The following is a 16,658-nucleotide window of genomic DNA, read 5'->3' as shown; positions in this document are numbered from 1 at the left end:
AAATCATGTGGTGGTTCAAATTATAGCCCATCGGTTTCCTTACGTTTTTTTTTTTTTTTTTTCAAAAGCAAACTATCCGAAGAGAAGAAATATTTTCAGGTGTAGGCATAGCCCTCGCTAACCATCTGACTGCACACACAAAATGTAGCCGATAACTTCCGATGGGAGAAAAGGCAATAACGTTCTTGGAAAATGCTCAAATTGATGATTCATGTCCAGGCTTAGTTTTAGACATACAATCTACCAAACTATTTCTATCCTACGTATTGATGCATTGCCCTCCTATGTAAAGTAATCATTTTTTAAGCTCATATCGCAGAGATGATCATTATCTTCACCGTGATTTGGAAATTAAAGTTTATAGCTGTGGTGTTTACAGAAGATCATACTGCATTAAATATATTTTTCAAAGTGAGGCCACTTGGGAAGTACGAAGCTGTATGGGGGATGAAAGATGCTGCTACATGAACATTTCTTCTATGATTTAGGATGCATTTCATCTTCAGGCACTGCACATCAGTCACTAGTAGTGTTTTATGTAGGAGGAGGAGGAGGAGATGTGAACGTTTTTTTCCATCCTCTTCTTTCGCCTCATACTGAAAATGTAGCCCTCACTAACCAAGCATGAATCCAGAGCAATGCTGGGGCCCCTGCAGTAAAATTTACAAGCACGGGGGAATACTCAGCCAGCTACTCGGCTACTGTTTTTTCGCAGCAATAATGACAGGTAAGTAACGTTTTGATTACCAATTATTCCGGGGTGGGGGAATGATTACGAGGTTTGTGGTTCTACATTCCCACCAAGAGGTGCAAGTCTATACTGCTGTCACGATATGCCTCAATATCGAAACATCAATTTTTCGAATTATTATAAATTATATATCGTATTGGAGAGTTTTGTATTACTAACTGTGATTTTCTTTAGTAGATACAAGCAGTCAAGTATAGTCACCCTTTTTTTTATCTATAATAAATGAAATTTCGATATTGAAGAGTAGTTATTACCTCTTCTGTAAACTGCCTCGTTGTCCACAACAAATTCTGGTCGTAAATCTTTGGGTGTAAAGTAGGGTTGTTCCGATCATGTTTTTTTGCTCCCGATCCAATCCCGATCGTTTTAGTTTGAGTATCTGCCGATCCTGATATTTCCCGATCCGATTGCTTTTTTTTTTTTTTTGCTCCCGATTCAATTCCAATCATTCCCGATAATTTTTCCCGATCATATGCATTAAGAAAAAAATGAATAAAACTCGGACGAATATATACATTCAACATACAGTACATAAGTACTGTATTTGTTTATTATGGCAATAAATCCTCAAGATGGCATTTACATTATTAAAATTCTTTCTGTGAAAGGGATCCACGGATAGAAAGACTTGTAATTCTTAAAGGATAAATGTGACTTTGTATATTGTGACTAAATATTGCCATCTAGTGTATTTGTTGAGCTTTCAGTAAATGATACTGTAGCCATTTAACTTCTGTCCAAATGCATGATGGGTAGTGCAACCATGACTGTGCGTCGTGGTACCAATTGATATATCTTCTCTGCGTTGGGAAATAACAGAGTGTTAAGAAAAAGATCAACTACTACCTTTCTTCCCCACATTGCTTCCCATGACTATTCTAATCGTTGGGAGAGGGATTGTAAGGCTTTATCCATTTAAAAAAAGGCTCCAAAGGCTGCCAAAATTCACTCTTCTCATTTTACGCTGCCTTTTAGCTCTGTATAATGCATGGGTAAAACGGCGCCATTATGGATTGAACGCGACAATGCGTGAGTGGGTCGTGCAGCGCATACGTTAAATATGTTAAGGATTGTAACGTGATAAATGTACAAAATATTAATTTTTGCTGTTATCGCAATAAATTTGATAACCCTACCTTAAGCTTAAACTAAAGACTCTGGAAGAGTGTAACATATTATGTCTGTAACGTTAAATACAATAAAACGATTTAATTAAAAATATATTAAAAAAAGGCATGTCCGATATTTTTTTTGCCGATTCCGATACTTTGAAAATGACGTGATCGGACCCGATCGATCGGCATCCCGATCGATCGGGACATCTCTAGTGTAAAGGCTCAGGAGCTGGTCTTATTTATTTCTCCTTATTGAAGTTCAGCGGGAATGTTAACTGACACACGTTGAATCTTAGCTCCGCTGGCTGTACGTTCATCTTGACCAGTGTAGTTGGCGACCTATGGTAAAAATAGCTGATGGATATAGAGATTTGTTTATAAATTACACTAAACATCAAAAATCTGTCCTGTGTTATCAGGAGACACGACAATGTAGAGCTGTATATTGTCAGCATAACTGGTTTTGTATATCGAGTCCCCTGATGATGTCACCATGCGGAAGTACGAAAAGATTCAAAAGAACTCACACTTTAAATTACTTTTCAGGGACTTCGCAATTTAGATAATAACTTGATGAGCATTCATTCAAACCTACAAACAACTATCTTCTGCTTGGACAGAACCAATATACAGCAGGCTTCGCTGACCCGCCGCCGTTCAGCTGCCAGCTCTTCCAGCTCTTTGCTGGGCAACGTGTGTTTTACACTAAGGTAAAATTATGTGCTGCTTTTCTTTGGCAGGATCTGTCTGCTGTTTCCCATCGCAAAAATTTGCTACTCATCTTTTGCTTAATCTCATCTCGTGAGACGAATTTGATCATCTCAAATTTATCTCATTCTCTGCTTATTTGTTTCTGAGTTTGTGCTCTAAGGGTACCCTTAGGAGCAAGTGATGAGTCAAATTGAGCAAAGACATCATTGAGACAAAGGAGATTGATTTGAGAAAACCAGATTTGAGCAGAAATTCTCTTAATTAAAAACGGAGTTATACTTGTACAGGACCTTTCGGGCACTCAAAGCACTATACAGTATGCTTAACTACCTGCTGGTGACGCAACAACATGGGGTTTCAGTGTCTTACTCAAAGATACTTAGATTAATTCATCAGGACAGAGAGTTTAACTCACAACCTCTGGGTTGGGGAACAACTTCTCTACCACTGAGCCACGCACAGATGCATTGTGCTCAATGTGACGCGGCACATCAATGGAAAGCAACTTCAGAAACAGTGTTTAGCAGTGATGAAGAAAATGTATTATATTTTGGTCCATTTAATGATTTATATATTTCTTTGATATTTAAAAAAAAAAAAAAAAAAAAAAACTTCCAAATCGCAGACATGTTGCCTGTGAGCCAGTAGTTTTAGTGAGACAACGTCAGCCAGCGTGTTGCCTGTTTTGATTTTCTTCACACTATTTTGTGGTAAACCTTCGGTCTTCGAAACCAAAAACCGATAATGCATGTGTCGCGGCCGATAGTTTTCGGCGCCGAATTTTCGGTCACATCTCAATTTTTACATTGAACAAGATGAACCAAATGAACCAGATGTTATTTAACTATTTGACCAATTATAATATTTTCTCGGATTTTGGCATGAGATGAATTAAGATGTGATTGGACATGTCAGAGCAGACACTACTCTTTCTTACAATCAAAGAATCTTGAAAACCCAAATTGAGCAATTGCAGACTGGAAGGAGATCAAATTGAGAAATATTTGTGACTGGCACAATTTTGTTGCTCCGCAAGATCAGTAAAAGACGCAACTTTGAGCTATGTTGAAGAAATAAAATACTCCATAACTTTTACTGAGAAATTACTGAGATCGTGACTCCAAGTAAGGAGATAAAATTGAGACACATTTGAGATCGACACAAGTACTCATAGTTGTCTCTTGGCGAGATCTTGAGAGGAGACAACTGTGAGAAAAATGGTGCCAGTAGAACTATTCTCAAGAGCTTCTCATGTAATGCTTACTATGAGCCTTACTTCTCATGAGACAAATTTGAGAAAACTGACAAAACCACTTTGGTCTCGATTATTGCTGATTCATTTCTCATAGATATAAATGAGACATGAACAAGATCTAATGTTCAATTTTGCTTTGCTATGGGTTGCATGATTGTTCATGTTCACGTCGATGCGTCAATATCTCTAAATAGTTTCAACATACCTCAAATTCAGTTGGCCTGGGAGATTAGAATGACATCATACTGCACAACAACATTTTGGGGATGAAGCCACTTGATTTGTATTGGCCTTGCTCAGTTGCAGGAGCAATGTAGAGCATATCACAGTGGCACTAAATGCTAGTCCAGAGTGCCAGCTGCGGAGAGGAGATAAAGGCCCATGTGGAGGATCCTCTGCAGCCCACCAGCAGTGCAAAAATGCTTGTTGGTTTTTTAGCTTGCTGGGGCAGATTCGGAAAGGGTTATCCCGATGCGACACATCTGCATCCCCCTAGTTGAATGAAACACACACTCACTAGCGCACACACAAACAACACTCTGACTTTAACACTAGTAAACACACACAGAAAGGTGATAAGCACACAAATGTGCACACTTGACAAGTGACAGCCACGTGAAAGATATCAGTGTCTGCTGAGTGGAAGAAAGAATAACAGCGGCTGTTGGATATCAGTCAGTGGAGAGTGGCGACAGGGAGAAATAGCAGAATTAAATATTAAGGGCCATGAAATATTAAAGAACATTTTTCTATTTAATATTGAGGCCTCAGCACCAGTATTTAAAATAAACTGCGATACATGCATACCAACAATGGGACCAAATGTAGTGTTTTCTTCCTTGTGCATGTCTAAAAATGAATTCTGCGTTATTATCCTGCAATGAGGTGTGTTTTGAGAGATTACTTTTCCCCAATATGCTATGAAAACAGTTGGAGGCCATCAATCATACTGTATATCCTTAGAGCTGAAAACCCTTTATGTATAAATATGGGTAAGGTAATTCATATACAGGGAGTACTAATGTTACTATGTTCTCGACCTAAGACGTTTCGACTTCACGATGCCTGTGCCTCATCTGCCATTTAGTCCCCAGCACCATAATCTCTGCTTAGCTAGTGCATAGTTCTTGTCTGTGTTTGTGTGCCTGGACAAACATCGGTAAAGATATACTGCTTTCAGGCCAAAGTTAAACCGTTGTGCGAGAACACCTTGCTCATCGTCCAAAATTATTTTGTGTTCATACAGACCTTATGTCGCCAACAGCCAAAATGCATTTAACTAAGCAATTCCCGGTTCACGTAACGTAGAAATAAGGACTGTAATGTAAGTAATCGAGTTGCATGTATGCTTGAGTATGCTTGAGTTTTGTATCTTCTGGGTTGTCCCTAAATGCACCGCATGTCTGACTAGAGAGAAAGAGCGTGAGGGAGGGGTGGACTCATGCCTGTAATGACTTGAAGTCCCATAATGCCGTGTTGTCTCTTCATTAGGCAGCCATCACGGGAGCCAAAAGTTGAGGAAAAACAAAAATAGGCACAGGTTTGACATATTCCACTTAAGAAAGAAAGTCAAAACCAACAATAGAAACAAAACAAGTGACTTTGTGATTTTTTTATGCCTGTTTTTTATTATTCAGGTGTCATGTTTCAGTGTACCGTTCAAAATATTCCTCACCTTCGCGCATGTTACTCCACTACCTTTTTATAGTGTTGAAAACACCAAAACCTTTTTATTTGTACCTTTATTAAAAAAAAAAAAAAAAAAAAAAGCATTTGTTTTGGACAATAATCACATAGTAAACAATAACCTAAGCCCTTAATTAGCCTACTGTAAAATAATTACAATAGTGCAGTGATTTTAGACATGTGACAAAGCATACATGTAGCACTTTTTTAATTCAAATTTTCTAAATATTGGTACAGTAAAAATGCATAGTTTTGAGTGTGTGAGTAGTAGGATAGGTCCACTACTAATATTCACCAACCTAGGCAAGAACTTATTCAGAACTGTGGATTTACAGTACCACAAGAATGAGAACTGTAACCTACTAGAGGTGTGCATCGACACCGCCCTCACGATTCGATTCGATTACGATTCGGAAGGCCACGATTCGATTTGATTCGATTCAGAGGGTCACGATTCGATTCGGTTCGATTCGGCAATGCATTGCGATGCATTAAAGCCTGGGATGCATTAAAATCCTAAAGCAAAGCATATTTTTCGTGAATCATGAGCCAACACAAGCAGACAGACATTAAACAACTTTTTATTGGCTCTTGTGTCACTCCTGGTTGAAGTCAAATGAAAATAGTATACTTTCATATATATCTTTTTTTTTTTAATCAGATCACAGCATTTAATTAGTGCTTTGAATGAGACCAAGGCTTTCTCTTTTTTTTTTTTTTTTACACACAGGAGCAGCCTTTCACACAGTGCAACATCTGAACTCCTGTGCAAAATCAGTAATAACAGTCACTGTATTTTAGTCACAACGACCCATCAATAAAAATATTCAAGTAAATATTAAAGAAAACGACAAAGAAAATATTTTAGTGCAGCAGCATCTTTATCGCAATATCAATCCAGGGATCAGTTCAGTTGCAAACAAAACATCAACTAAATTGCAATGTAGAACAAAAGTAAAAATGTAGGCCTAGCCTATCTTATATCTATAATATTTCTCGCTCCCTCTTTCTCCGTTTCAGCCATTGTTATGTTATGTCCTATCTCTCTGCTCTCTCGATTACAACTGCGCTTGTCTGTGACGTTACTCCGGTAAGGAAGTGGATTTGGGTTCCTCGTCCCCCCTGCATAGAGGTTAGGTCTTGTGCCCGAACCCGACCCGACCCGAAATGTTAAGCATTCACTTTTCGGTGGGTCGGGCCGCCGCGCCGGACTAATAAATTTTTTTATTTTTTTTTAAATGCGCTTTTTCTTCTTCTCCTCCCGTTATTTCGTTGTGTGAATGCTTTTATAATTCTCATAAAAATATGTAGACTATTTAAATATTGAGTAAACTTGCGTTTTTTTTCCTGCCAACTGAGAATTCGTTACGAAAGACACTTTTATTTATGCACACAAAGGCAAATGTGATCCTTTTGAATCTTCTCCTCTGTGTGTCTGTAAAACCGTGTTTTTTGTTTTTTTTTTTAATTAAACTTTCTCAGCGTTATTTTGTTGTGTAAATGCTTCTATAAATCTCATAAAAATATGTAGACTATTTAAATATTGAGTAAACTTGCGTTTTTTTTTTTTCTGCCAACTGAGAATTCGTTACGAAAGACACTTTTATTTATGCACACAAAGGCAAATGAGATCCTTTCGAATGTTCTCCTCTGTGTGTCAGTAAAACCTTGTTTTTTTTTTAAGATATTAAACTTTCCCAGCGTTATTTTGTTGAGTAAATGCTTTTATAAATCTCTTAAAAATATATAGACTATTTAAATATTGAGTAAACTTGCGTTTTTTGTCTGCCAACTGAGAATTTGTTAGGAAAGACACTTTTATTTATGCACACAAAGGCAAATGTGATCCTTTCGAATCTTCTCCTCTGTGTGTCTGCAAAACCTTGTTTTTTTTATATTAAACTTTCCCAGCGTTATTTCGTTGTGCAAAGGCTTTTATAACTCTTATAAAAATATGTAGACTATTTAAATAGTAAGAAAACTTGAAGAAATGAAAATAAATTGCTGCTGCTGCTGCGTTTTTTTTTTTTTCCGCATCACTCAGCTCGGGCATGCAAATCTATAGTTAATTGATCTGGCCGGTCGGGCTTCAATACCAGCGGGCCGTGTCGGGTTGGGCTGGAATTTTTTAGGCCCGATCTAACCTCTACTCGCTTGCTTTGAATGTAAAGTAGCTCTCTCTACAGGTAAACATGAGAATAACAATACAAATGGGGAAACCAAATCCATTGCATCACCGGAATTGCGCAGGGAAGATTTTTGAACGTACTTATATATTTTAAAATGCGCTGAATCGATTCAGCGTGTTGCCCGCATCGAATCGAATCGTCCCTGCCCCGCATCGGGATGCATCGCCGCATCGATTATTGTTGACACCCTTATAACCTACTATCTATTAAAACGACCCGTTGCTCAGGGGAATCATATTGAATTGTAACACATACATAACACACATATAGATCGATTGGTTTTAAGATAAGGTGACTTTATTTTAGTTTCAAAAAATGACAATGGTGGTGTTCTATGTCCTAGAGTGTTTTTAAGAGTTGGGAACAATGCAAGTACACGGGAGTTAACTGCCTTGCCGCTCAGTTGGAATGAATTTAGCGTAATGCTTGGATTACTGGGATGTACTAATTTTACGGTCCGCTCATTTGACCACGGGAACACAAACGTCCGCTGGCTTGACCGCAATTTCACGACCCTACTTATTTCTCCCAACACCGGCCCATTGTCTCACAGGGGAAATCCCCAGTATCCCCGTATGCCAGTCCGCCCTTGGCAGAGAATATATAGGCAAATATCCATATAAACTCACCAACACAACTATGGAGGATTGAGAGTGTTCAATTAGCCTACCATACATTTTTGGGATGTGGGAGGAAGCCAGTGTGGCAATGAACTTCTATTCCCTTTTTTGTGAATATCAGATTGTTGTGGATCCCCTATATCCACAAAGAGCCCAGAGCATCCTGGATTTCTTTCCAACCAATACAGCAGTGAGAGTTGAACCAATTATCTGCTGAAACAAGCACCTGACTACAATCAAATGATTACATTTGGAGCTCAGATTGGAGAAAATCTGTCCTCTTCTTGTTTAGAATGAAATCCAGGACCCTTTTGGAATGGTTTGACACCAGTCCCCTTTGATCTGTATTGTTAATAATTCATGGTGATTTTCTTCAAGAACACAAAACACCAGTGATGTTGGTTTATTTATTTATTTATTTATTTATTTATTTATTTTTAAAGATTCTCATTCTAAAACCATGTTATAATTCAGTATGTTTATACCCTGCTTTAAATCTTGTAAAGAGGGTGTTTAAAAACATGCTGTGTTTAGATTTGTAGTCAGCTCACATCGGCGAGAAGGCTGGAAATGAGTGCATGGATGGATGTTGTCTTTCAGTTGACTTGAGAATGACTTGGTGTGGTCTAGTTTGTGCGACACAATAGCATGAAACGCAAGGTCAATAACTCTCTGTAATGTCATTCATCTATAAATCCCAGCCATACACACCCACAGGTGTAAAATCATATTTCCCACAATGTCAACGTCCAGTCATTTGCTGGTCTCAATCCCTCAAGAAATCAGGGTCTGTGATTAGTGCGATGCACCAGATCACAAATAAAACATTTCTCATATATTCTTTGGAGCATGCTTCCAGTATGCATAATCAAAGAGCAAACACTGTGTGTTGGCTGTAAAAGTCACTAAGGAGGGAAGGTTGTCTTTTCAATGCCTCAGAGCGATGTGATGGGTTTTTTTCTCCACCCACTGCTTGTTTTGTTTGACAAGCAGAGAAAATGGAGCCAGAAATCCCACAATGTAAACAACTACATCTGAAATTCAGAAAACATTGCCTGCTTAGCATTTTTGATCAAATTAAATGGCGTTTTGTCATTGGTAGTTGTTGCCAATCTCAGACACATTTATGAGGCTCGTAGTAAGGACTATCTGGCAACACCAATTTAGACAAAATCACATCGACATTTTCGTACATAAAATTGTAGTAATTTATAATTCAACTTCTCTTTTCATTTTAAGGGTTTCTGTGGCTGCACTGCTTCCAGTTCATGTACTGGATAAATACAGTTATTTTTCTTCCAATCATATCCGCGTTAGCACGTCAATCTAATTTGTCTAGGGCTAGAGCCTTTGTATTGATTGTGCTAGCTTATGCAAATTTAAGTAGTAGCAATTCGAATGTTTCATTAACCGGTGCCATTTGAAATTTGGCCTTTCAGGACCCACGATGTTGCCCTGGCTGTGTGTTTGGGATCATTGTCATGCTGAAAGACCCAGCCACCTCTCCTCTTCAATGCCCTTGCTGATGGTAGGAGATTTTCACTCAAAATCACTTGATACATGATTCATTCTTTCCTTTACACAGATCAGTCGTCCTGGTCCCTTTGCGGAAAAACAGCCCCAAAGCATGATGTTTCCACCCCCATGCTTCACAGTGGGTATGGTGTTCTTCGGATGCAATTCAGTATTCTTTCTCCTCCAAACACGATAACCTGTGTTTCTACCCAAAAGTTCTATTTTGGTTTCATCTGACCATAACACATTCTCCCAGTCCTCTTCTGGATCATCCACATGCTCTCTAGCGAACCGCAGACGGGCCTGGACGTGTATTTTCTTCAGTAGGGGGACACGTCTGGCAGTGCAGGATTTGAGTCCCTGGCGACGCATTGTGTTACTGATAGTAGCCTTTGTTACTGTGGTCCCAGCTCTCTGTAGGTCATTCACTAGGTCCCCCAGCGTGGTTCTGGGATTTTTGCTCACCATTCTTGTTATCATTTTAACGCCACAGGGTGAGATCTTGCATGGAGCCCCAGATCGAGGGAGATTATCAGTGGGCTTGTGTTTCTTCCATTTTTTAATAATTGCTCCCACAGTTGATTTCTTTACACCAAGCGTTTTACCTATTGCAGATTCAGTCTTCCCAGCCTGGTGCAGGTCTACAATTTTGTCTCTGGTGTCCTTTGACAGCTCTTTGGTCTTGGCCATAGTGCAGTTTGGAGTGTGACTGACTGAGATTGTGGACAGGTGTCTTTTATACTGATAATGAGTTAAAACAGGTGCCATTAATACAGGTAACAAGTGGAGCCTCGTTAAACCTTGTTAGACCTCGTTAGAAGAAGTTAGATCTCTTTGACATCCAGAAATCTTGCTTGTTTGTAGGTGATTTCCACTTATTTTCCACTCTAATTTGGAAATAAATTCTTTAAAAATCAAACAATGTGATTTTCTGGGGGGTTTTCCACATTCTGTCTGTCATGGTTCAGGTTTACCCATGTTGACAATTACAGGCCTCTCTAATCTTTTCAAGTAGGAGAACTTGCACAATTGGTGGTAGACTAAATACTTATTTGCCCCACTGTATATAATCAGATCAAAATGCAGGTTTCTGTTTTTCAGCCATCAGTATTCAAAATCAAAATTGGGACATCCGTTGTTCATAGTCAATCCACCTCTGCTCATGCTCACCAACTTTCATCTCTCCTACACCTCTTCCTCCACTCTGCTGCTCTACTTTTTCTGGACAGAAATGGTGGTATATCACTGTAAGTGTTATGCAATTACCGTAATTTCCCGAATATAAGGCGCACCCGTGTATAATGCGCACCCCAAATTTACTTGTAAAATCTAGGGGAAATTATTGTACCCGTTTATAACGCGCACCCTAATTTTAGCACCAATAAATAGAAGAATACAAGAAAACAGAGCTCGTGTACAGATACAGAGATGTCATTTTACTGACTGGTGAAACACAGCACAAGCATAGCACATTGGTAGTTCAAAACATTACCGTAAACTGACAATATTTACGGTAATAATATGATTTAAAAATTTCTGCAACTTACCAGAATCTAGGAGAAAACAAAACGGATGTGACTTTTCTTTTAAAGGCTGGTGTATAACTTGCTCGTTTCCTCATGATGAATAAATGTTTCTTCCATGGATTGATACGGTAAAATGAAAGTCAGAACGTAAGTCAGAAATCCGTGAGAGCTCATCACTGTCAACACGACAGTAACCAAAGGAACTATTGTAATTTGGGTTTGAGTTTCACGAGGAACCGATACAGTTGACGGACACAGGAAGTGTGTGTCCTTACATTTGTTATGGTCCGAATTGCGGAGCTGCAATAAACGTCGACTCAAATGAGTTCAAGAAATTAAATTCTGTGCTTTATGAAGAGTGAAAAAAGCAGAATTTAACACAGACGAAATCATTCGGCCGATTAGAGTGAAGTATTACCGAAACAAAATGGTGACATCACGTACCGTAATGGTCGGCAACGGGTCGCCGCATACGTTTCTTCAACACAACGTGGCCGTCTCAATGAAAAAAAATCGGTTTATATATATATGTAATACATATATATTTCTGTCTCCATCCATGTACCCGTTTATAATGCGCACCATGAGTTTACAAGTTGATTTTGGGGGAAAAAAGTGCGCGTTATATTTGGGAAATTACGGTAATCAGTGTTTCTCAACTGGTAGGTTGTGACCTAAAAGTAGTTTATGTTGATTAGGTGAGTTACCTAGCTTACCTCTCTCATTCCTCCTTGCAAATTTATTCTTGCTGTTAGCAAACAACTTTATAATATCTATTTGCAAGAATAATGCTGTTTAAGTCAAACAGAAATAGAAAAATAAAAATACATCTTGTTACATATTACAGAGACTGCAGTAACAAAAAAATGCTTGTAACAGCTGGAAATTATGATAAGTATACTGTACATACAAAATTGTTAGAGATTATATCTCAAAGATAGGCAATTCATACAGATTGATTCTATTCATTTTGTCTTATAAACAAATACCAATTAATAGTTCCAGTATTGATACAGTTCAAATGCAACATATAATATTAACACACTATTAGTCGAAGCTCTTGAGTCAGAGCTTCTCACTCAAATCGCATTTAATTGGCATTGTCTTTATAGCCAGTTAGCTAAAAGACGGCAGCTAATCTGCTTCTTCAATTTGCGACCAGAGTAGTTTACCGCAGTTAACTGCCTTATACGTAAAGAGTACAGTTGGACCATTTTATATTCACAATTGATGGGAATAGGTGACGAAACAAGCATCAACACAGAGGTAAAAACGGACAACAAGGATGGGCAGTTTATCTGGCACTAATCTGTAAAGCAGGTGAGAAGATGTTATTTGCACTGTCGACTGTTTGAGTGGCACACGCACCATGTATTGATGCTGAATTCACGTCTTGTCGGAGTAATAAAAAAATAATAATAATTCTTTATTACATGGTGTCTATAAAACGCACCAAACAGTCATTCAACTTTTGATGTATCATTGAAGTATAAATATAGGCAACTCTTCTTTGTAGCAACCATGTTTTTATCCCACATTACGACTTTCAAGAATGCAGAATGATTTTCCAACCTGGGAAATCAGATCTCCAGACATAAATGAACGCAGCATATTATCCGAAGGTGCTTCGCGGAAGTGTCTACTCATATGCCTATTACAATCAACGTAACGTGCATAAATGATCATATTAAGAAGCCATGTGCAGATTGTGTATATGGAGTTAATAGAGTAATATGATCATACTATAGGCTCAGTCTGTAGGTTATGCTATGTAGACTCAAAACTCCAAATTTTTTAATTTTTTTTTGTTTGTTTGTTTTGTTTTTACACCGGTGACTATTATACTGGGGCAAGTGCCCCTGTGAAATATGTCTGGCAATGCCTCTCGTTCCCATTATTTATCCCATCTGACTTTCAGGTCAAACGGGAACAATCCCTGCCTGGTCACCAGGTAATCCCAGTTGAAGGTCTCCCTGTATTTGTAATATGGAGCTGTTGACACAAGTTGCTTGTTTTTTTAGTTTATTTTACCAGCCCTAGAGGCTGTTGCTCAATAATTGCATTTGACAAATGAGCCCGGACAACAGAATGGCGGGGGGTCAATTTAATTGAAGGCATCAATCTGAGGCTCAATCTTCTGTTTTGACACATCATCTATTTCTTGCAGCAACGATATGGCTTTCGTGTTAATCTGTGAATTTTTGCTACTGTTTAAAACTTCCATACACTCTGGGCTATAAGCCTTGCCTTTTACCCCTTTCCGCCTTAAACAGAGATGTGCAATATTTATATATTTATTCATCCTATGAGTGTCATATTCTTATCTATTCCTAGTTTCTCTTTAACTTTTTTTTTTTTTTTTTTTTAATGAGATCCGTGTATGAGATCCGTGTTGACGTGTTCCAGTTTTAAAATGAAATCGGCACACACTGAGACTTTCAGGTTGGCCCGGGGTTCCAAAAGTCTACACACAATTAGTTCCTTTTTCTATTTAATATTCAGACATTTTTGTGAGCATATGACTCCCTTGACAGTAGAACAGCATTAAAAAATTGCCAGGTAGCAAGTTTTACTTCCCACGTCTGCAGTTAAGCATGTAGGGACTTATATTCTGGTAAATTTGAGAATCTTAATCTTCCATTAGACGTATTTGGAAAAACCTGAGTTTACCACTCTCTACAGCATCTATTGAAACGAGACTTTGTTGGTGCCGAGTTCCAGTCCGGCCCTCTGGATAGACTTTTCTTGACTTTACGCTAAAGCCTGCACTGAGAGTTTGATTATTATTTATTTATTTATTTATTTATTTTATCTGTGTTGCTGGTAGAAGTAGGCATTGGCAAAGTACAAACAGATCCTGATTTTTAAAAAATTAAAAATTAAAAAAAAAACTTGCCATGCATGATATAGTTTGTACAATATCTTCTAGTGTGACAGTCATTTAATTTCTGAAACTGGCAATGAACAAAAGTTGGGGTTAAAAATAAGTTGCTAGGCATCAATTTTGCAAGGATACGGCCATGTGTATGTGGTGAGTCATAGGAATACAATGATCTTATATATATATATATATATATATATATATATATATATATATATATATATATATATTAGGGCTGTCAAAATTATCGCGTTAACGGGCGTTAATTAATTTTTTTAATTAATCACGTTAAAATATTTGACGCAATTAACGCATGCACTGAATGACCCACTCGCATATTGCCTCAAACAGATTACAATAAGGCCGTTTATGGACATTAAGAGAAGAGAATGCCACCGGCCGCTTGGGGGCAGCGCCGTTCCATACTCATATTATTTCTTCTAAACGTGGGAGAATTAGTAGTTGTGAGACATTTATGCTGTATTCACAATGCAATGCAAATTGTTATGTGTGCTCCACATATTTTTCGGTAAGTTTTCTTTCTTTTAGTGGCAATTATGTGTCTCTTGTTGTATTTTGGGTAAGATACGTACAGGTATATGCTATACAGTAAAGGCGAGTGAACACAGGCGTTCTTTGGACCACGCCGTTTATTGGCATAAGCTTCGGCAACCTCTTCACAACAAACATAAGTATCGTTTAGTGAAAGCACAACAAAAATAATATTCCTATCTCTCCAAAAATAATGTTCACAAAAAGAAAAACACTTCAGTCTATAGTAATGAGGCCCTATTCTGACACACAGTTAAACAACAATGCTGTCATATTTGTGTGTGTCTCAGTTCTTTTTCTTTCCTTTATGCAGCACCTGATTGAGCCAGATTGGCGGGGTAATGCGACACACCTGTGCTTGATTAGGAAAGCTCAGTATTTAAGGAAGCTTGTCACCATCTGTAAGTGTCGGACTATTGCTTGCTATTTGCCTTGCTTACCGCCTGTGTGTTCATCGTCGTCCTTCGAGTTTCCCGACGTTCTACGGTCGTATTCTGGTTTGGTCATCTTTACTTTAGTGCTCTTTTGGGCTTTGTAGTCAGATTCTTGTACTGTGTTATATTCATGCATTCTAGCGTGCTCTCTTAGTTGTACTTTGTTAAACTCGCATTTTTCGCGTGCTCCCTTTGTTGTATTTTATTATATCCGCGTTTATTGGCGTGCTCCCTTTGTTGTATTTTATTATATCCGCGTTTATTGGCGTGCTCTCTCAGTTCTACTCGCATTTTTGGCGTGCTCCCTTTGTTGTACTTATTAAATACAAACATTAGCTCTACCTGATCTCCTTGTCTGTTTTTGGGATCCACATCAACGGCTTGCCGTTCATAACAAATGCAAAATGAACTGGCATTCCATATCAAAATAGCTATGCGAAATACACGTAAAACTTAGACTTTGGTCACTCTATTTTTATTATTATTTTTATTCTTCTTATTATTATATTAACTCTACTTTTGATTGAAAATTTTACAAATTTTATTAAAACAAAAACATGAAGAGGGGTTTTAATATAAAATTACTATAACTTGTAACTATAACATTTATCTTTTAAGTACTACAAGTCTTTCTATCCGTGGATCACTGTAACAGAAAGAATGTTAATAATGACGTTTGTGGATTTATTGTTACAATAAACAAATACAGTACTTATGTACAGTATGTTGTATGTATATATCCGTCGTGTGTCTTATCTTTCCATTCCAACAATAATTTACAGAAAAATATGGCATATTTTAGAGATGGTTTGAATTGCAATTAATTGCGCTGAATTACAATTAATTAATTTTTAAGCTGTAATTAACTTGATTAAAATATAATATAAAACTGTATACCTCAAATGAAAGTTATAAATACAGTATATTATACTAGTCCTTCTCGAAAAATAAGCATATTGTGATGAAGTTAATTATTTTCTGTAATGTACTGATTAACATTAGACTTTCATTTATTTTAGATTCATTACACACAACTGAAGTAGTTCAAGCCTTTTATTGTTTTAATATTGATAATTTTGGCAAAAAAGTCAAGAAAATACAAAAATCCCTATCAAAAAATTAGTTTATCATGAAAAGGTACTCTAAAGAAGCTACTAACCTAATCATCTGAATCAATTAACTCAAAACCCCTGCGAAAGATTCCTGAGGCTTTTAAAAACTCCCAGCCTAGTTCATTACTTAAAACTGCAATCATGGGCTAGAATGCCGACCTGACTGCTGTCCAGAAGGCCATCATTGACACCCTCAAGCAAGAGGCTAAGACACAGAAAGAAATTTCTGAGCGAATAGACTGTTTCCAGAATGCTGTATCAAGGCACCTCAGTGGGAAATCTGTGGGAAAGAAAAAGTGTGCACAACCAGA

This window comes from Corythoichthys intestinalis, chromosome 5, assembly GCF_030265065.1.
Source record: "Corythoichthys intestinalis isolate RoL2023-P3 chromosome 5, ASM3026506v1, whole genome shotgun sequence".
Classification (NCBI taxonomy): Eukaryota; Metazoa; Chordata; class Actinopteri; order Syngnathiformes; family Syngnathidae; genus Corythoichthys; species Corythoichthys intestinalis.
Note: the sequence above shows the minus strand (reverse complement) of the source record.